This window comes from Protopterus annectens, chromosome 3.part1 (assembly GCF_019279795.1).
Source record: "Protopterus annectens isolate FY-2018-M chromosome 3.part1, PAN1.0, whole genome shotgun sequence".
Classification (NCBI taxonomy): domain Eukaryota; kingdom Metazoa; phylum Chordata; order Ceratodontiformes; family Protopteridae; genus Protopterus; species Protopterus annectens.
In genome coordinates this window covers 1747378086-1747400712 of record NC_056732.1, presented here as the reverse complement: position 1 = coordinate 1747400712, position 22627 = coordinate 1747378086, and the positions used below count along the sequence as shown (strand labels likewise).

At 35.8% G+C, this 22627-nt stretch overlaps 1 long non-coding RNA gene across 1 annotated transcript in view; it reads left to right on the top strand.

Moving 5' to 3' along the window:
- The first annotated feature begins 975 nt into the window (after positions 1-975).
- Positions 976-22627, top strand: part of LOC122798655 — a 59395-nt gene continuing 37743 nt past the window's right edge. The window contains exon 1 of the long non-coding RNA XR_006364291.1: positions 976-1051. This is a non-coding gene — a long non-coding RNA (uncharacterized LOC122798655). The remainder of the gene's footprint in view (positions 1052-22627) is intronic.

Here is a 22627-nt window from a genome sequence, read left to right as displayed (position 1 = left end):
AAACATTACTTGAAAATGAGATCTGGCCTGACTCTCGTACACACAGAATTTTCAGAAACTTAAGGTAATTAACAACTATTTGAAGTGGGTTGAACAGTACTGTGAAACTTCATTTGGGTTATGATCAGCAGAACAAGGGTGTCATCATGGATGGTGGCAATCAAGCAGGTTACAAGCTCAAAGCGTGTTGGGGGTTTAATATACAAAAGTGCTGATTGCCATAACATAGTTTCAGCCATTTCTGCTCGCATTGCATGGGTTGGTATTTGGCCACTGGATGTTGGTTCAAGGAAGATTCCAAAGGTAGTAAATTTAGCAACACCTCTGAGGTAAACAGAGGGGCATCTCAGCAAACCTGTCTGAAAAAGGAAGGGGCTCAGTTTGAGGCCTTAGAGAATCCAGTCTTTTTCATAGTTTCTAAAAGCACTTCTAGGAGCCATTTGCCCATCAATCCTGATATCTTAGCCTATTTTAAAAGACCATCCTGGCCAACAAGTAATTTTTGAATTGGCAAAAGGTTTCACATTTTTTTTTCCATTAAATCAACCACCATTTCCAATGTTTTAATTTTTAGAAAATTAAGGTCTGTCAAAGGCAAAGAGGGAGATGAAGATAGTATTGGATAAAGGGATTCATGAAGGGAGAATCTCTCAACTCTTTCAATCTCTTACTGCTTGAATAATTTAAAGTCTGTCTATTAGGTTTGGAGTCTAGAAAGAGGAAGGGTAGGTTTTGTCTGATTCACCATCTTATTCAGTGTGGAATAAGCTTTTTGGCTACTCTGTGTATAGGAAAAGGATTGGCACCTAATGGATATGTACTTTGAGGCAGTTATTATTTTGATATGTAGCTATACAATTTCGCTGTGGGGTGGCTTGTGCCACCTTCGTAAAGTTTAGTGCAGCATTACGGTGGTGATGGGAATACAGAGCCTGAGCAGTGAATAATTCAGCATCTTGATTTTTTTGACTGTAGGGGAAGGAGAGCAAGAGACATAAGAAGGCATCACTATATTCAAAGAGGAAGGTCAGCAGATGGCTTACACTTAAATGTAAGTCTCTTAAATTTCTGGTTCTTGAATTGGATTTGATTTACTCCTGTTTTAGATTACCAAAAGCTAAGCTGGATTGTTTGAATTAATTGATCAGATCTTTTCTGTCATATAAAAAAGTTGAGGTGGCTGAAGTGAATGAAGTTTCTGGTTTGATACATTTTGCATGTAGAACAGTGTCTCTAGGGAGAATTTTCTCAATATCCCTAGCCAGTTTGCTTTGTGGAGGACAACAAAAACACCAATGGGTCAGGGTTAATTTAAGGGTAAAAATCAGACCTTTTGTTGTAGTCCCTCTTTTTATTTTACTTTGTCTGTGTCTTTGGCAAGGTGATTATGTTATAACTAATTCTTTGTAACAAATAAACAGTTGCTCGTTCGCAGTCACACCAGGCAGTAACAAAAAGATTCTTTCCACGTCTCTTCAGACCTTAGTTCTTAAAAAAGTACAATCCAAAAGGACAAAACAGTTCCAAATAGATTTATAAATCCACTCTCACTTCTGAGCACGATAAAATAATTTATTGCAATACACAGTTGGCAAGCTTTGTGAATAGCTTTTTCAAACCAAAAACAGTTAATTCCAAAAAGAATGCTTATATACTAAAAAATAAAACAATTATTCAATTAACAATAATCCTTAAAGGTAAATGCTCAAAAAAATGTTGAAATAAATAAAATACAAAAACATGTAAACATATAAATACATATATACATGTTTTTTAAAAAGACATACATATGTTACTTCATAGAATTTATGTTAAAAAATTCATTCAAATCTTTATTAAAACACTATAAAATTCTTATTCATTATAAGAAATTCTTACAACTAGCTTTATCTCATTCTGAACCTCCTATTTTTTAAAATGGGTTTTAATGGTACCCTGTCATTGAGCATTGGACTAATATGGGCTTGAGTTCTTATTATCCATTGTCTCTCAACTTGTTCAGTATAATTACTGACATCACCCCCTCTGATATTAGGTACATTCACTTGCAGTACAGAGAACAAAAATCTGTGCGTATTGCCATACTGGCTAATATGTTTAGATAATGCATTCACCTCAGATCTAATACAAATTTGATAGAGGTGTTCTCTGATTCTTTCTTTTAACATCCTGTCCGTCTTACCTATGTAAAACGACAGGACACACAATTTGCAATATAAATCACATGCTTGGTTTCACAACTAGCACTTACTTTAAAAGAAAAAACCTGTCCAGTAACTGGTTGAACAAAAGTACTGGTGTTGCTGATATGGCAACAAAAATTACAACGATTACATGGTTGTGTACCTTCAAAACTAGTATTATCTCTTTGGTGTATTGAGTCTCTAAAACATAATAGCCTGTGCAAATTTTTCTTATTTTTGTAAGTAAAGTGTGGTTGTTCTCCTGCATATTTTCTAACTTCAGGGTCCAAAGTGAGCAGGTTCCAATGTTTAACAATAATATTTTTGATACCGTGCACATCCTGTGTATAAAAAAGAGGGAACCTCGGTTGGTTCTGACCACTGACATTGTCAGTAGTTCCAATAATGTTGGTTTCATAAACCTGTGACCCCATCTCAGAGAAAATTGGACATGCTTTCCCTTCCCTAATACTTCTGACCTGAGTAAACGCCCTGTCAATTTCACCCGATTTATAATTCCTATTACGAAACTTGATGTTAAGATCGTGTAACTCCCTTTCAAAATCATCATGACAGGGGTTCAACCTTGACGCCCTGATACCTTGCCCTTTAAGAATGTTAAAAAACATGTGGTCAGGGTGCATACTGTCCCTATATAGAAGTGTATTCTTATAACATAATTTCCTGTGTACCCCAGTATTAAAGTCTCCATCAACTAATCGCCATATATTGACGTCCAGGAACAATATGTTTTGATCGGAATAATTCATAGTAAATTTCAGGAACGGAGTCAACATATTCACTTGTTTATCAAAAAGCATTAATTCATCCAAACTAAAGTCTAAGAAGAATAAATCATCCACGAAACGTCTATAAAACAAGACGTGCTTCTGGAATAGATCTAAACTAGAAAGTTTCTTCTCTTCCCACAATGCCATAACCAGGTTGGCGTAGCTATTGGCAGACAAGGTGCCCATAGCCATGCCACCCTTCTGCAAGAAGAGATCACTATTGAACAAAAAAACATTGCTTTCCAACACTATTTGTAGCAATGTGCAAAGAAAATCGATCCTACTAGGCAATAAGTCAGAATGCATGGTCAGATACTCATATATACTCTCCAGCCCCTTATTATTAGGAATATTGGTAAATAGCGAATTTACATCCATTGTAGCCAATATCAAATTCAGATCACCAAGATGATTTTTTAGTTATTCCATAGAAATCTAACAAAAAATGCTTAGAATCCTTTAATATTATTTTATTACTATTCACATAAGGCCTTAAAATCTTTTCTAAATAGATAGAAATGTGTTCGGTTATCCAGTTCCAACCAGATGCAATCGGTCTCATCGGGGGGTTGACAGGATCATTATGAATTTTAGGCAGGCCCTGAATAGATGGAATAGTGGGACTACCAATCAAAAAATAAATAATTGAATAATTGTTAATCTAGAACACCTAGTTTATACATATCCTCAAGACTATTATAAACTCTAGATATATGTTGTACATCTAAGGTTGTGATGGGGGTGTAATACTTAGCATCTTGTAACATTTCATTCATGCTAGTACTGTATGACCCTCTATCTAACAGTACTATGCGGCCACCTTTGTCAGCGGGCCTGATAGAAATATTTCTATCATTCATTAGATCAGGCAAAGCCCTAGTCTGCTTATGATTCAAATTATTTCTCCTAAAATAAGTATTCTCATTTTCCAATGAATAAATTTCCCTTTCAACAATTTTATTAAAAACCTCTAATGAGGGATGTAAATTTGGTGTTATTAAACTGGGTTTATGGAACTCTTTGCTAATATTATCAGATACTTTATCAGCAAACATCATTTTCAATTGTAAATTCCTTGTAAATAGCCTTAAATCTAAATTGTATCAGTTATACAACTTTGTTTTGAAGGGATAAAAGATAGTCCTCTATTCAAGACCTCTAACTCATACTGGTTCAATGGTCTGTGGGAGAGATTATAAACTATGTTAGTCTCTCCCACATCTTTTTCAAAGTTGGTTCCCTTATATCATTGCTTTGAGCCTTTCTGTTTGGTCTGCCTCTGCTCATCAAGCGATTTCTGCCCCTGCAATTGTTCTCCACTATAGGGAAAGAGCTAAAAACTTCCCCTTCCCTGCTAAAAAGATTTTGTGTGCTGCCTACTTTATTTCGTACAACCTGAGCTTGTTCAATGTTATCTACAGGCTTGGCATTATGAGTTGCAATAATCTCATTTGTACTATTTAAGAGTTCATTCAATGGTACATGTAAAACCTCCTCAGCATTCCCTACAAGTGTGCTGCTAGAACTAGAATTAGCTGTATGTACATCACGCTCAGTGTTGATAGCCAATAATGGTTTTACATTAGTCGTAACATTATTCCTAATATCATTATTATTTATATTATCATTGGTCCGCTCATGCAACGGACCTGTTCTACCATTAGGGCCCATAGGTCCTGCATAACTTCTGGGCCAAATAAAGACTTGGCCCAATGAGAAATCATTATTATCTCTTACCAATTTATGTTTTTTCTGTTCTAATAACCTTTTTTCAAAGAGGTATACATTATCCATCAAACAATCAAGTCTGGAATCAACAATGCATTTATCAAAGTCATTATACAAATTAAAATGTCTTTTCTTAATAGAGTCTTGTAGTGAGCATTCTTCAGGCATGAAAAATTCATTCATGAGTTTCATATAACTAAGGCTCACCTCTATATTCAGCTGTTGCCACCGACTCATAAGTTCAGGATATTTATTGCCAGTAGTCGGCATCTTAAGCACCCTCAACCCACGCGGTACCAGCCTCTTATTGATACAAACTTCAAAGTGAAAGCGCTGTAGCTGCAGACGTTTTAATTTGAGTAGTTCAAACTCTAGCAAATTCAAAGCAGAATCTAGTCTCTCTGCCTCCTCACTGCTCAGCGTCATGTTACCTTCGGCTGCGATACACTCGCATCCAATCAAAGGGTTGACGCTCACATCAGTGCAACATTGTAGCCATTCAAATGGCGTTTTTTTTTTAAACAGAAGCTCCAGGATTATATGGAAGTTCCAAGTTAACATCAAGTCCCGTTGTAACTGATTCTGCCATAACACCAATGTGGTATAATAAATATATAACAAAAATATATGATAATAAAAGGATTACCACTGATTGGTGTAAAGGGTGTAGCGAACAATGAAAATTGCAGTATAAAATGTAACAAATAAACAGTTGCTCGTTCACTGTCACACCAGGCAGTAACAAAAAGATTCTTTCCACGTCTCTTCAGACCTTAGTTCTTAAAAAAGTACAATCCAAAAGGACAAAACAGTTCCAAATAGATTTATAAATCCACTCTCACTTCTGAGCACGATAAAATAATTTATTGCAATACACAGTTGGCAAGCGCTTTCGCTGAATAGCTTTTTCAAACCAAAAACAGTTAATTCCAAAAAGAATGCTTATATACTAAAAAATAAAACAATTATTCAATTAACAACAATCCTTAAAGGTAAATGCTCAAAAAAATGTTGAAATAAATAAAATACAAAAACATGTAAACATATAAATACATATATACATGTTTTTAAAAAAGACATACATATGTTACTTCATAGAATTTATGTTAAAAAATTAATTCAAATCTTTATTAAAACACTATAAAATTCTTATTGATTACAAGAAATTCTTACAACTAGCTTTATCTCATTCTGAACCTCCTATTTTTTAAAATGGGTTTTAATGGTACCCTGTCATTGAGTCCTGCACTAATATGGGCTTGAGTTCTTATTATCCATTGTGTCTCAACTTGTTCAGTATAATTATTGACATCACCCCCTCTGATATAAGGTACGTTCACTTGTGGTACAGAGAACAAAAATCTGTGCGTATTACCATACTGGCTAATATGTTTAGATAATGCTTTCACCTCCGATCTAATACGAATTTAATAGAGGTGTTCTCTGATTCTTTCTTTTAACATCCTGTCCGTCTTACCTATGTAAAACGAACGACAGGACACACAATTTGCAATATAAATCACATGCTTGGTTTTACAACTAGCACTTACTTTAAAAGAAAAAAACCTGTCCAGTAACTGGTTGAACAAAAGTACTGGTGTTGCTGATATGGCAACAAAAATTACAACGATTACATGGTTGTGTACCTTCAAAACTAGAATTATCTCTTTGGTGTATTGAGTCTCTAAAACATAATAGCCTGTGCAAATTTTTCTTATTTTTGTAAGTAAAGCGTGGTTGTTCTCCTGCATATTTTCTAACTTCAGGGTCCAAAGTGAGCAGGTTCCAGTGATTTATATTGCAAATTGTGTGTCCTGTCGTTCATTTTACATAGGTATTAGCCAGTATGGCAATACGCACAGATTTTTGTTCTCTGTACTGCAAGTGAATGTACCTAATATCAGAGGGGGTGATGTCAGTAATTATACTGAACAAGTTGAGACACAATGGATAATAAGAACTCAAGCCCATATTAGTCCAGGGCTCAGTGACAGGGTACCATTAAAACCCATTTTAAAAGATAGGAGGTTCAGAATGAGATAAAGCTAGTTGTAAGAATTTCTTATAATCAATAAGAATTTTATAGTGTTTTAATAAAGATTTGAATTAATTTTTTAACATAAATTCTATGAAGTAACATATGTATGTATTTTTAAAAAAAACATGTATATATGTATTTATATGTTTACATGTTTTTGTATTTTATTTATTTCAACATTTTTTTGAGCATTTACCTTTATGGATTGTTGTTAATTGAATAATTGTTTTATTTTTAGTATATAAGCATTCTTTTTGGAATTAACTGTTTTTGGTTTGAAAAAGCTATTCAGCGAAAGCACTTGCCAACTGTGTATTGAAATAAATTATTTTATCGTGCTCAGAAGTGAGAGTGGATTTATAAATCTATTTGGAACTGTTTTGTCCTTTTGGATTGTACTTTTTTAAGAACTAAGGTCTGAAGAGTAGTGGAAAGAATCTTTTTGTTACTGCCTGGTGTGACAGCGAACGAGCAACTGTTTATTTGTTACATTCTATACTGCAATTTTCATCGTTCGCTACACCCTTTACACCAATCAGTAGTAATCCTTTTATTATCATATATTTTTGTTATATATTTATTATACCACATTGGTGTTATGGCAGAATCAGTTACAACGGGACTTGATGTTAACTTGGAACTTCCATATAATCCTGGAGCTTCTGTTTAAAAAAAAACGCCATTTGAATGGCTACAACATTGCATTGATGTGAGAGTCAACCCTTTGATTGGATGCGAGTGTATCGCGGCCAAAGGTAACATGATGCTGAGCAGTGAGGAGGCAGAGAGACTAGATTCTGCTTTGAATTTGCTAGAGTTTGAACTACTCAAATTAAAACGTCTGCAGCTACAGCGCTTTCACTTTGAAGTTTGTATCAATAAGAGGCTGGTACCGCATGGGTTAAGGGTGCTTAAGATGCTGACTACTGGCAATAAATATCGTGAACTTTTGAGTCGGTGGCAACAGCTGAATATAGAGGTGAGCCTTAGTTATATGAAACTCATGAATGAGTTTTTCATGCCTGAAGAATGCTCACTACAAGACTGTATTAAGAAAAGACATTTTAATTTGTATAATGACTTTGATAAACGCATTGTTGATTCCAGACTTGATTGTTTGATGGATAATGTATACCTCTTTGAAAAAAGGTTATTAGAACAGAAAAAAAACATAAATTGGTAAGAGATAATAATGATTTCTCATTGGGCCAAGTCTTTACTTGGCCCAGTAATTATGCAGGACCTATGGGCTCTAATGGTAGAACAGGTCCATTGCAAGAGCGGACCAATGATAATATAAATAATAATGATAGTAGGAATAATGTTACGACTAATGTAAAACCATTATTGGCTATCAAGACTGAGCGTGATGTACATACTGCTAATTCTAGTTCTAGCAACACACCTGTAGGGAATGCTGAGGAGGTTTTACATGTACCATTGAATGAACCCTTAAATAGTACGAATGAGATTATTGCAAATCATCATGCCGAGCCTGTAGATAACATTGAACAAGCTCAGGTGGTACGAAATAAAGTACGCAGCACACAAAATATTTTTAGCAGGGAAGGGGAAGTTTCTAGCCTTTTCCCTATAGCAGAGAACAACCGCAGGGGCAGAAATCGCTCGATGTGCAGAGGCAGACCAAAAAGAAAGGCTCAAAGCAACGATATAAGGGAACCAACTTTGAAAAAGATGTGGGAGAGACTAACATAGTTTATAATCTCTCCCAGAGACCATTGAACCAGTATGAGTTAGAGGTCTTGAATAGAGGCCTATCTTTTATCCCTTCAAAACGAAGTTGTATAACTGATACAATTTTAGATTTAAGGCTATTTACAAGGAATTTACAATTGAAAATGATGTTTGCTGATAAAGTATCTGATAATATTAGCAAAGAGTTCCGTAAACCCAGTTTAATGACACCAAATTTACATCACTCATTAGAGGTTTTTAATAAAATTGTTGAAAGGGAAATTTATTCATTGGAAAATGAGAATACTTATTTTAGGAGAAATAATTTGAATCATAAGCAGACTAGGGCTTTGCATGATCTAATGAATGATAGAAATATTTCTATCAGGCCCGCTGACAAAGGTGGCCCCATAGTACTGTTAGATAAAGGTTCATACAGAACTAGCATGAATGAAATGTTACAAGATGTTAAGTATTACACCCCCATCACAACCTTAGATGTACAACATTTTATATCTAGAGTTTATAATAGTCTTTTTTTTTTTTAAATATTTTTATTCATTTCCAAAAACAAGAAAACATGAATGCATGTTATTATGACAATGAAGTATTTACAGATTATTTAAAAAGGTAGGCTAAAACCTCTAAACAGATATCAAACATTAAAACCAAAATAAAGTATTTACAAGGGTGTCTATTGTTGACATATAATTGACTTTCTATACAATTGTTTCCTGATTATAATCTGCTGCAGTCATTATTCTTAGTATTTCAGTTACTTTTTGCCATGCTACGTATAATGATGTAGTTCTTTCAGTTCTTCCTTTAATAGTGTTCATTTCCAATTGCGATACTACTGACACCATATTCATGAATTGCTTAAAAGTTGGAGAAGCTTGAGTTTATAATAGTCATGAGGATATGTATAAACTAGGTGTTCCAGATTACCAATTATTCAATTATTTTTTGATTGATAGTCCTACTATTCCATCTCTTCAGGGCCTGCCTAAAATTCATAAGGACCCTATCAACCCTCCGATGAGACTGATTGTATCTGGTCGGAACTGGATAACCGAACACATTTCTATCTATTTAGAAAAGATTTTAAGACCTTATGTGAATAGTAATAAAATAATATTAAAGGATTCTAAGCATTTTTTGTTAGATTTCTATGGAATAACTAAAAATCATCTTGGTGATCTGAATTTGATATTGGTTACAATGGATGTAAATTCGTTATTTACCAATATTCCTAATAATAAGGGGCTGGAGAGTATATATGAGTATCTGACCATGCATTCCGACTTATTGCCTAGTAGGATAGATTTTCTTTGCACATTGCTAGATATAGTGTTGGAAAGCAATTTTTTTGTTCAATAGTGATCTCTTCTTGCAGAAGGATGGCATGGCTATGGGCACCTCGTGTGCCAATAGCTACGCCAACCTGGTTATGGCATTGTGGGAAGAGAAGAAACTTTGCAGTTTAGATCTATTCCAGAAGCATGTCTTGTTTTATAGACGTTTCGTGGATGATTTATTCTTCTTATGGAATGGTAGTTTGGATGAATTAATGCTTTTTGATAAACAAGTGAATATGTTGACTCCGTTCCTGAAATTTACTATGAATTTTTCCGATCAAAACATATCGTTCCTGGACGTCAATATATGGCAATTAGTTGATGGAGACTTTAATACTGGGGTACACAGGAAATTATGTTATAAGAATACACTTCTATATAGAGACAGTATGCACCCTGACCACATCTTTTTTAACATTCTTAAAGGGCAAGGTATCAGGGCGTCAAGGTTGAACCCCTGTCATGATGACTTTGAAAGGGAGTTACACGATCTTAACATCAAGTTTCATAATAGGAATTATAAATCGGGTGAAATTGACAGGGCGTTTACTCAGGTCAGAAGTATTAGGGAAGGGAAAGCATGTCCAATTTTCTCTGAGATGGGGTCACGGGTTTATGAAACCAACATTATTGGAACTACTGACAATGTCAGTGGTCAGAACCAACAGAGGTTCCCTCTTTTTTATACACAGGATGTGCACGGTATCAAAAATATTATTGTTAAACATTGGAACCTGCTCACTTTGGACTCTGAAGTTAGAAAATATGCAGGAGAACAACCACGCTTTACTTACAAAAATAAGAAAAATTTGCACAGGCTATTATGTTTTAGAGACTCAATACACCAAAGAGATAATTCTAGTTTTGAAGGTACACAACCATGTAATCGTTGTAATTTTTGTTGCCATATCAGCAACACCAGTACTTTTGTTCAACCAGTTACTGGACAGGTTTTTTCTTTTAAAGTAAGTGCTAGTTGTGAAACCAAGCATGTGATTTATATTGCAAATTGTGTGTCCTGTTGTTCGTTTCACATAGGTAAGACGGACAGGATGTTAAAAGAAAGAATCAGAGAACACCTCTATCAAATTCGTATTAGATCGGAGGTGAATGCATTATCTAAACATATTAGCCAATATGGCAATACGCACAGATTTTTGTTCTCTGTACTGCAAGTGAATGTACCTAATATCAGAGGGGGTGATGTCAGTAATTATACTGAACAAGTTGAGAGACAATGGATAATAAGAACTCAAGCCCATATTAGTCCAGTGCTCAATGACAGGGTACCATTAAAACCCATTTTAAAAAATAGGAGGTTCAGAATGAGATAAAGCTAGTGGTAAGAATTTCTTATAATGAATAAGAATTTTATAGTGTTTTAATAAAGATTTGAATGAATTTTTTAACATAAATTCTATGAAGTAACATATGTATGTCTTTTTAAAAAACATGTATATATGTATTTATACGTTTGCATGTTTTTGTATTTTATTTCAACATTTTTTTGAGCATTTACCTTTAAGGATTGTTGTTAATTGAATAATTGTTTTATTTTTAGTATATAAGCATCCTTTTTGGAATTAACTGTTTTTGGTTTGAAAAAGCTATTCAGCGAAAGCGCTTGCCAACTGTGTGTATTGCAATAAATTATTTTATCGCGCTCAGAAGTGAGAGTGGATTTATAAATCTATTTGGAACTGTTTTGTCCTTTTGGATTGTACTTTTTTAAGAACTAAGGTCTGAAGAGACGTGGAAAGAATCTTTTTGTTACTGCCTGGTGTGACAGCGAACGAGCAACTGTTTATTTGTTACATTTTATACTGCAATTTTCATCGTTCGCTACACCCTTTACACCACTCAGTGGTAATCCTTTTATTATCATATAACTAATTCTTTGCAATTCTTCACAGATGCAGCGCTGGGCGTATCATGGGCACTTACTTCAAAAGGAGGTGGTTTTCCACACCCAGGCCTTGTTGTTGGGGAATAAAGATATCAACTTCCTGGAAATCATGTCCACTTGGGTAGCAGCAATAGTTTGGCAAGAACTTATGTAACAAGAAAGTCATATTTTGATGCGACAACCAGGATGTGATACTAGTACTGACTAAAATGTCATCCAGGTCTTGGTGGGTTCAGTCACTTTTGAGATTATTGTCTCTCCACAGTTTGCTTACTAATTTGTCTTTTTATGCTGAAAACATTCTTGGGGCTCACTTGACTCTGTTTCCCATCTACAGGTATCAAAGTTTCTTAATCTGGCCTCAGAAGTGCCAGTCTCACCCACTCAAATCCCAGCCAACCTGTGGATGACTGGAGACAAATAGCACCTCTGTTGTGGCATAACTCCAAGGTTCCTAATCAAGAGAACATATGGATCTTCGATTAGATCCTTTAATTGTTTCTGCTAGAAATTCCCAAAGAAGAGTGACTGTGGTTACCACATCTAATAGAACATTGCTTAAAAGTCATTTTGGGTTAAGAGAAAGCTACCAGAACTGATAACTTACATTTAGAAGCTCTTAGCTTGCTGGTGAGTTTCTCTGAGTTTACTAAAAACTGGTTTGTGAGTAGACTTTTGAAAGGCTGTGACTGGTTCAAGAGCACAGTTTCTTATTCATAGCACTGTGTTGTAAAACCTTTGCTAAAAACTGTTATGGGATGTTCACACAACAGCAAAGAACTATCACATACATATAGCCCGTAGGCTACTCTGTTTACCTGGTTATATGAAGGACCCTTCTACATAAATAGTCACTGGCATCCTAATGATGGCTTCATGTGACTGTAGTCCATGATGCTATTTTAGTGTGCATTAAGAGATACAAAGCTGATGAATCAGGTCTGTATCACCAGGTAATGTGGACACATCTCCTACCTTGTTACTTTCTCCCTTTTATTGTTTTTTTCCCCTTTACTTGAATAGCTTAGGTTCATAGGTGTGTACTAGGCTAATGGCCCTAGAGCCTTTACAAGTCTAGCCCATAGAAGTGCCCTGGCATCGTGCCACCCAACATTAGTTCCAAGTGCCTCTATCAAGTAGAGCCACTGCAGTGATCCCCGGGGTCAACTTTCTGTTTCCCATCCACTCATCAAGATTTCTCTTGGAGGGCCAGTGAGGTGCTCTTCTTGACATATATGGGAAGGTTATTCCAGAGCAAGAGCAGTCTCTGGGTTATGAACCTGTCCCTCCAGCATATTCTGTTGATTGTGGTAATGAGGTTGAGGTCTCTGGAGTGTGTGGTGCGGTGGGATTTGGATTTCTATAGATGTAGCATTTCTAACAGAGCTAGGTCAGACATGGCCTTGTAAGTCAAGCAGAGATCGTCTCTTAGTAGACAATATGAGACAGAGAATAGCTGGAGTTTTTTAAGTCTGTCCACGTAGGGTATCTTTTTAAGGCCTAGGATCCTCTTTGTGAGGTACTTTTGTGACCTTTCCAGCTGTTGCATGTGTCTAATGAGGTACATGCCAAATGGGGCATTATACTCGGTGTGGCCTAATGAGGGAGTATGAGGGAGTACTTAGTATTTGTTTTCCCAGATGTGGCTAAGTATCTTAGGACCTGCATTCCTGCTTACATAAAGCTTCATTCTTTAAAGGCAGTAGTACTTTTAAGAACTTTTGCCATTCCGTTCTGGTGTCTTAGCCTCTTTCTCTTCCACTTTCCAGTCACCAAGCCTAATGGGGAGATTGAAAGAGCCCAGTGATTCTCCCTTCACAAATCTCCTTATCCAACAGTACCTTTATCTTAAGTACTCCCTCCAATAGTACATTCAGAATTATTTTCATATAGGTGAAGGCTGTGATCTAGCTAGGGAAGGACAGTCAGTAGAGAATGGGCTATTTTCTTTTCCAATTCCAGACAGTCTTCATATTTTCATTTTGGAACACTCTGTTGTTTGCTAGGCATTCAGCACAGCCAAAGTTTGATGAAGAGGCTTGCACTTGGATACAGACCACCACTCTGGGAACATAATCTGGAAAGGCTTTGGTGGAATGACTTGGGATCAGTTGTTGCCAGCACTACTTCGGCTTATATCTGATTTGGGACAGCTACACATTGTCATTACTTAGGTAGTATTGACATTGGTAAGATCCCCAAGTGCAGGTTACTCTGCAGTACTCTGAGGGGTTTAGTAACTGTTAAGCATCTACACCCTGGTTTGCTAGTTGCTGGGTCATTGGTAGTGCCTAGATTATTTTGACATGGGACTAATAAGCTTGTAGCTTCAGAGACAGCCTGGAAATACCTGAATCATAAGATCACGCTCTCTTCCTCTGGTTAGGGTTTTGAATAATCAGCCACTGGGACTTTACAAATAAAGACCTAATTTGATATCAGAAGGAAAGAGTTCACCTCTGTGACATGAGGTGGGACTTGTTCAACCTTGATCTTACCTCTTTTTTGCAAGATTTGCTACTCTAAGACAGGTTTACAGCATTGCTCACTTAAATCATTGGTTAAAGGTGCTATGTGTCAAAGTGTTGTTTATATGTTTTGAATGAAAGTTTAATAGTTGTTGTGTTCTTTATTTTTATTACTGTTGTGGTTGGCTATTTCACTTTGCTAAGGGCCAGGAAAGAAGGGGGAAGATGCTGCTCAAACTGGTCACCTGGTGGGCAGTCACTGTGCAGCCTGCCCCACCCCCACAACCCCCTCCCCCATCTTTTCTGGGTGACATAAACCTTCAGGAATGTGGGAGTGACCTGACTTTAAAGCTGGATCTGGCCAGTGATACGTTTTGCCTAGGAGGCAGAGTGAGTATGACACTCTGTTAGTAACAGATAGCCCGGGCCGGTGTGGGCTGTCTGTCATGTTGTCAGGTTAGCAGGAATCTTCAGTGTACCTAGATTATTATGATGTTTTAAGAGTTATTTTATAGTATGCTGGTAATACAGTGTTGACGTTCATTCATAACAACGTGGTATGTTTTGCATACCATAAACTGGCTGTGACATTCTTAAGTATTTTATGAATGAAGCAGGGCTAGGGAACAACTGCTGATTAATACATTATTCAAGTATTTTAGTGCGAGGACAAATGATAGCTATAGGTCAATATTGCATCGGTTCAGTGGATAGACTTCTCTTTGTAGGGTTACAGTGCTTTTTGTTATAGATCTGGTTATTGGTATCAGAACTGGGAACGATATAGAATCAGCACTGATTTTTATATCATAAAGATGGAGACTATGTGATCCTATAATTTGATTCAATTGGAGTAATGTGAGACTCGGGTAATTATAAGTGTTCTGTACGGCCTACTTTAGCCATGCCTTTTAGCTGTTCTAAATTTCAAGATCACAAAACTTCATTTCCAACAGAAATGGGCTATCTCGCCATTATTGTATTTTTAGAGCAGTGGGAGTGCAAAGAAACTTGATCCCCTTCAAAAATGTTTTCTTTGTTCTTTTTTTTAAATAATGTTTGATGACTTCTTTCAATGTGATGATTGAAGATATCAGTGTTTTGTGTATGATGTGTTTCTTTCTTTAGAAGCCATAAATCCTCAGGATATCATGTGCTGGGTCTTTGTGAAGGGTCTGTGCAGTAGGTAAAAGTTTATACCCCTTCCTTAGCACCATCTCCTCAGCACAGTTATTTTATTCTCTAGCTCCTGCAGTCAGGTTATGTGCGGCTCCTGCTTACTCATACCATGGTTAGGCATGGGGTTTGAAAGGGTGCAGCTGCCCCATGATTATTAGGTTTGCTCCTATGGAAGTAGAATGAGTAAAATTGAAGGATATAATCAAATGGGAACTATGCGTCAAATTACAAGCTTGCTACTGTTACAGATATATTCATCCTGAAAGTGGCCAGAAGGGCAAGAGGAATGCCATCTGAAGAGGGTCCTGTCAAATTCCAGCCACATAACATTTGTATTGTACCTCTTAGCACAGGAATTCTGGACATGATTATTGCATACAGTCAAATATAATAAGTAATGATAGTGCAAAGTCCCCAAATCAGGGACAAGTTTTAAATATTGCGCTTATAAGCTTAGAACATCAGTAGAGTGACAGGATTTGCATTCACATGCATTTTCTAAAGGATATATAGTCATAAGCTCAAACATCTGTCATTATTTAGTTACTTCACTCTTTAATGATTTTATGGAGAAAAACAAAAAAATTTTATTAGGAACAAACAAAAAAATAAGAGGCAAAAGTCTGGACTTTCTGCAAAATTCTGGGCATTTGAGAGGTATGGTTCTTACATATGTTGTATTTTACTTCCATTGAACTTGTGCAGTAGGAAGGAGTTGGGAAGTATTTCAAACAGTATAAAAATGATATGCCAGAAAGGCAGTAGTCGTAAGGCCCCAAAACAAAAAAAAAAAAACTTAGATGAATGAATCTTGATGTACCAAAGTTGAATCAGTTACTCACATCATTCCCAAACAATAATTCTTGTTTTGTGTTTTTAACTAGTGATCAACTAGTCATGTAGGTGTGCTCACTGTGGACACCCTAGAAAAAGGATCCTGATACAGGCACACTCCAAGTGTAATCCCTCCTTCCCAGCTATATTGGCCAAGAGGTGATTAGTTGTTGCTGCTAATATTACAGCTAGAAGTCCATGTCAGAGCCAGACCTTCTTTATATGTAATAAGAAGATAAACAACTGATCTCCCTTTCTGAACTAATGCAGAGCCTTCCTCAGGCTGAGACTCAGCTGGTGATCTGAGTATGAAAGACCCCTTTCCCTAATGCATTCTTCACTACATTTTATACATCATAATTAATATTTTCGGCAATTATTATGATTGCTAATTTGTCACATGTTTGAATTTAGCAATTTACTGCTGATGTGATTATGCTACTACCAGCTGGATGCCTGAGTCTTTATAGTGATAAAGATAACAGATATAGCTTAAGCATGTTCTTCTAAGACAGACACACACGCACACACACACACACACACACACACACACACACACACACACACACACACACACACACACACACACACACACACACACACACACAGGCTTCAGACAAGTAGGCCCCAATAAGATGAGAAAAAAGATGTATGTGTTTAGGGTCCCCAACTGCTTGGCAGTAAATGTCAGTGTACTCAAAATGTCATTGTGAGGAGAGACAATGGAAAAGTCAACACTAAAAGGCTAAACTGAAACATGGACATACTGAAAGCATACTCACTAGCTATCATCTACGACTCTTGAAAATAGTAGATGAAAGCACTTAACTTTCACTTTAATGGCTCAGTAAAGTTTCTTCATAATTCATCCAAAATGTGCTTTTAATTTTATATCTAAACAGAAGAAGAAAACAGTTACACACAACTATACTTAAATTCATCGTATGCTCAACATAAACATTTATAACCATAAAGCTGTGACTATCTTTGCATCAAAACCTACAATTCATTTTTCACCTATGCCTTAATTAGACTGCTGCACTATGATAACTGTTAGCAACATCACCTTGTTAATGCACTGTTATTATCCTGACTCATAAGTGTCTACTAAAATAAATACTCTGCAGGTGTACATATCTGAATAAAGTGGAACAAATAAGAAAATAAGGCTCCAGTTTATTAATTGTATATACAGTTACACATTAAGACATATTACGATTTAGTTTGTGAACTCCACAACTAATTCAATCATTGTGTCACCTCTGTACCTCTTCATTGGAAATACGCTTGCTCTGTAGACAAGTGTGAAGGTGATCAGTAAAAACTTAAGAACAGAATTCAAAAACTAGAGTGCATCATCTACCTAAGCTCCAGATATGGCCCAAATAAGGAACAATTTAGCAATATGTAAAGAATGATTAAAAAGAAGATAATTGTGAGACAGGGCTGTTCATGCCATAAAAACTTTTATTCAGAGATAGGTTAGATATCTTTAATTAGAAGTAAGGCAGATGAGCGCTGTTACTTTTACAAAAATATTATAACAAACTTTATATACAGTCATTGTGTTCCACAGCAGTCCCAGCTGAAGATGGTAGTCAACAAAAACTCAAAAAAAACCACAAGAACCAGCACTGAAGGGATACAGAAAAACACTTTAGTGTAAAAAAAACGTATTATTTTCTGCTTTCATCCAAGGTAGGACTTCATCAGAATAACTCTGTTTAAAACTCAATCACGTTTAAGTAGCATCAAACCAATAACAAAGAACAACCCATTAATTACATAAACAACACTCAAATAAAAACACATCTGACAACAGTCAAATTTCAAGAGCATTTTACTGACTAAAGTCTCTTTCCTTATAAAAAAAATATAATGTTAATATGTTCATTGAGACCCGTTGCCTTATCTGCCCCAAGTTTAATCTGCCACAGTGTTTCTTTCTGTTCCACTTTATTCCTAAAATCACCTCCTCTTAAGTCTAAGGGAACAGCCTCTATTACAGTAAACAGAAACTTTTTAAACCCATCACTGATTAAGGAATGTTTAAACAAGGCATTGTTCTTGTCCTTAGATTTAATAGCGTATAAATTCTCCCTAATTCTTTCTCCGAAACTCCCAGTTGTCATCCTCAACATAGTAAGCATCATAATTAGAACATACACTGATATGTACAACCCCCTCCTGGATTTACAAGTGAAGATACCAAGAATGGGAATGGTATACATAAAATGGTCTAAAACCAGATGTGGGCCCTCCAGGATGTACCTACAAATATGGCAATTGCCACATTTGTACATCCTCTTAGTTTTGGTCCCACTATAAGAGCATAAAGCCCTTTTACTATTGTCATTTTCTAATAACATTTTTAAATTGTAGTTGTTTCTATAAATGAACTTAGGCCTAATCCCAACATAAGAAAATAAGTCAGAATTACCCTCCAAAACCTTCCAGTTGTCAAAAATGACAGTCATATCAAGGTTACACATAACATTACCTTCACCACCATTACATCCTCTTCTGACCAAGGGTTTCATAAGAGTAGGGGATAAAAATTCTCCCTTTTAGACTTAACTTCATCAGCTTTAGTTCTTAAAAAACATAATTAAAACCTCATCTGCAAATAAAGAAATAATCATCTCCAGTTCTTTGTTAAATTCCCCATCATCAGTTGTTAACCTAGAGGCCCTAATGTAAAATGCTGTTGAAATTTGACTATTGTCAGATGTGTTTTTAATTGAGTGTTAATTATGTAATTAATAGGTTGTTCATTGTTATTGGTTGGATGCTGTTTAAATATGATTGAGTTTTAGATCGAGTTATTTTGATGAAGTCCTGGCTTGGATGAAAGTGGAAAATAAAAAGTTTTTTCTTTTACACTAAAGAGCTTTTCTGTACCCCTTCATTGCTGGTTCTGGTGTTTTTTTGGAGTACAATTCTTGAGTTTGGGATTTTTACAATGTGATTTTATTGTTTAACTATGATTGGCTTTGGACACACTTGAATACCCAATACAAAATGTGGGGAGGGGCTTGTATCACTAGTAACATATAAGGTAACGTCCATATTCCAAGTGTGCTGGTTGTGTGGTTAGTTAGCCAGATTGGTGGGCTTATGTTATCTTGAATTGGTGGGTTCAGACGTTAACAGGCAAATGGGACCAATGTGGTGGAGGCCCATTTTGTTTGACCTGATTGGTGGTTTTTTAGAAATTTTATGCACATCGATAGGATTGGGAATTAAGAAATCTGCATGTTCATTAGAAGTCTGCCTTTGTAAACTATTTATTTTTTGGTGAGGCCCAATTAAGAACAGAGTTGTTCAGTGCTTTCACTTAAGCTTCTTCAGATGTGCCTGGGGGTAAAACAATAAATTGAAAAAGGTCTGAGTTGGGTTTTGTTTAGGTGTTGTGTATGTCTAGAGAAGGTGCACTATTTTAGGTCAGCACTATTTATAAAATTGAATTGTGGCATAATTTTATACATAGCAAGAGGATGATGTGTAGTATTCTTAAAAGTGATTTGACTGTGTTCTTGTATCCAAAATCCTGACTGGAGCTTTTGGGCATGACCCTAGGGCTGGGAATCAAGAGAGTTTACCTGGACGACATCAGCAGTATGTTCTACTGTTAGAGTTTGTGAAATACTACTAAGTGTAAATGCTTTTTTTTTAAAATCACTTAGTGTCTTGACTTTCCATTTTTGGGGTTCCTAAACTCCATAACAGTATTGAACAACCATCACTTCGGCCAATTGTAGATGCCAGAGGATCCGTCCCTCGTCCTCCAGCAAAACATTTTTAGATGTTAAGATCAAATAATTTGTCATGGATGAACCAAACATCTGTCATGATTTATTGGATTTTTTGGATAAAATTAATCACATTCTCTACCATGAATCATATGTATTTATAACAATTGATGTAAAAAACTTGGATTCTATCATCCCACATCATGTTGGCCTAGAATGGTTTTGTGAATTTTTAGTTGATAAAGGACTACAACAAGAAATCATAAACATGTATGAAAATCTTATTGAACTGGTGCTGAAAAATAATTTCATTATTTTTGAAAAATAGATTTTTTACAGACAAAAGGCATAGCCTTGGGTTCGGCATCCAGGTGTTTATTTTCCAATGCAGTCATGATACAGTGGGAGAAAAAAAATGTATTTTTGATTCCACTTTCTATAGTTCATGCAAATTCTACACCAGGTACCTGGATGATATATTTATTTGTGGAATGGAGATGTTGACATCATTTCCCAGGTCCTAGAGTTCATCAACACCACAGAATTTCTCCAATTCACCCACCAAGTTCATGATACCCATAGAGCATGGTTGGCTCAAAAAATACAATATTAATAAAAGATTTACTTCTGAAGTTTTCTAGCAAGAAACCTACTCTAACAAATTTCTACACTGAAAAACAATAAATTGACAAACTAGATAAAAGACACTGCTGGAAACATTACTGTTTGTTTTTTATTGGTTTTGCATTAAAAAGTTTATTGATTTTGGTCCTAAAGTGTTCAGTGCCTCTGTTTCCAGCTGTGTCTTTGACCAAATTTCTCCACTGCACAAGTGCACATTCCCAAGTGCAGAAGAGAGCAGTTGTTAAAGGACAATTCGCCCATGCCATCCGAATGATCACAGATGAGGAAAGGTTTTGGGACGAATGCAACCTGTTAAGGGACATGTTTTTGAAATATGGGTATCCACTTACATTTTACCCATCCTTGGGGCAACAATGAAAGATCATATTAGCTCATCGGTTATGGGTACACAAACACCCACACATATCACTAACAGGAACGATAAGTGTAAGAAGTCCTTTATTACCGTATTTCATCTGGACAGCTACCGTATTAGAAGCATACTTAAAAGTAAAATTTGGAATATTCTGAATGACAGACACACTGGAGAACATGTAGGTTTGGTTCCAAGCATTCTTTATAAGAAGGGGAAAAACCACAAAGCTTTATTTGAGAAGAAATCAGTTCAACAATTGAAGCACTTTGGGATGGGAAAATGCAGCTGCTGCCCATATTGCAAGCACATTTTAACCAGTAATTCATTTGTCATTAATGGTGTCCAGTTTAGACCTAAAAATACTCTAACTGCAATTCTACTAAAGTTATTTATTGTGCTCAATGTCAACACTGTGAAGGGTTGTATGTTGGTAAGACAGAAAGGAGTCTATGTGACAGAGTTTATGAGCACATTTATGATATTAGAACTAAAAATGATACCAACTCTGTTTCCCAACATACCATGTAATACCCTGACCACACTTTTAAATTTTTTGTTTTAAAACAATTTGTTTTGTCAGATAGAGGAGGTCCATGGACACTCAATCTGGAAAAACTTGAATTTTGCTGGCAATTGAAACTTAATGCCATGAACTGGCCTGGTTTGAATGACCAAATATCCATTACCCGTGTTTTAAAACTGAAATCTTTAAAAAGGTGATGGCTACAATATGTTGTCAGTACATCATCAGTATGTAAAAAATCAGAAGTACGTGTATAAACTAACTTTAATTTTGTTGTATGGATATGCATATTTCGGCCTTCTTATGACCTTGTCAGCACAAAGTCTGAATGTCCATGACTTTTTACTTTTTTTCTGTTAAAGTCTTTGAGGTGTTTCTAAAGTATAGCCAAACACTCCTCTTATGCTGTCCTGATGAGATAATAAGAAGGCCGAAATATGCATATCCACTGCTAGTGGGGTTTAGCTTTATTGGCCTCAATGTATCCACAAAGACTTAAAAGAAAAAATGCAAAAAGTCATGGGCATTCAGAAGCCATATAGCTGAAACACTTGATGTCCTTAAGGGTCATTTGCATATTTCCCATGAGCCTCAGTTACCAGAGTTTTAAGGTATTACACAGTGAAAACTCAAGTGTTGACTAGGTTTTCTTACAGTTTTCAATAATTGGTTTTCTCTGCGGGACATTTTTACATTTTGGTTTTGATGTTAGTAGTTGGGATATTTTGCAGACACCTTAATTTCTATTTATTTATTTATTTGACATTTGTTGACCAGGAATGGCTGACTGGGCTTGCGCCCTTTATCAGCAGAGGCCTGGGGAGAAAAGCTCCACAAAGTATTACATACACCATAAACATGTTTACAAACAATACAGTATGCATGAGGTAATATAAACATGCATTATTAGGCTTGGATTCACAATTGTAACATGAGAGTTTAAAGGTGTTATTTACAAAAAAGGCAATAAAACCAAATGTTAAGTCTTTCATATATCTCTAATACATAAGGACTTCACCATAGGGTGAGGAAGTAATGACAATTAACTGAGAGTTTAAGAAAAGAGTATAGAGGTACTGTATATCAAATCTTAAGTTCTTACAGGCAAAAGCATGTACATCAGTAATCAAAAGCAGAGGGAAGTTGACAGAGAGAGCAGGTGATAGAAAAAA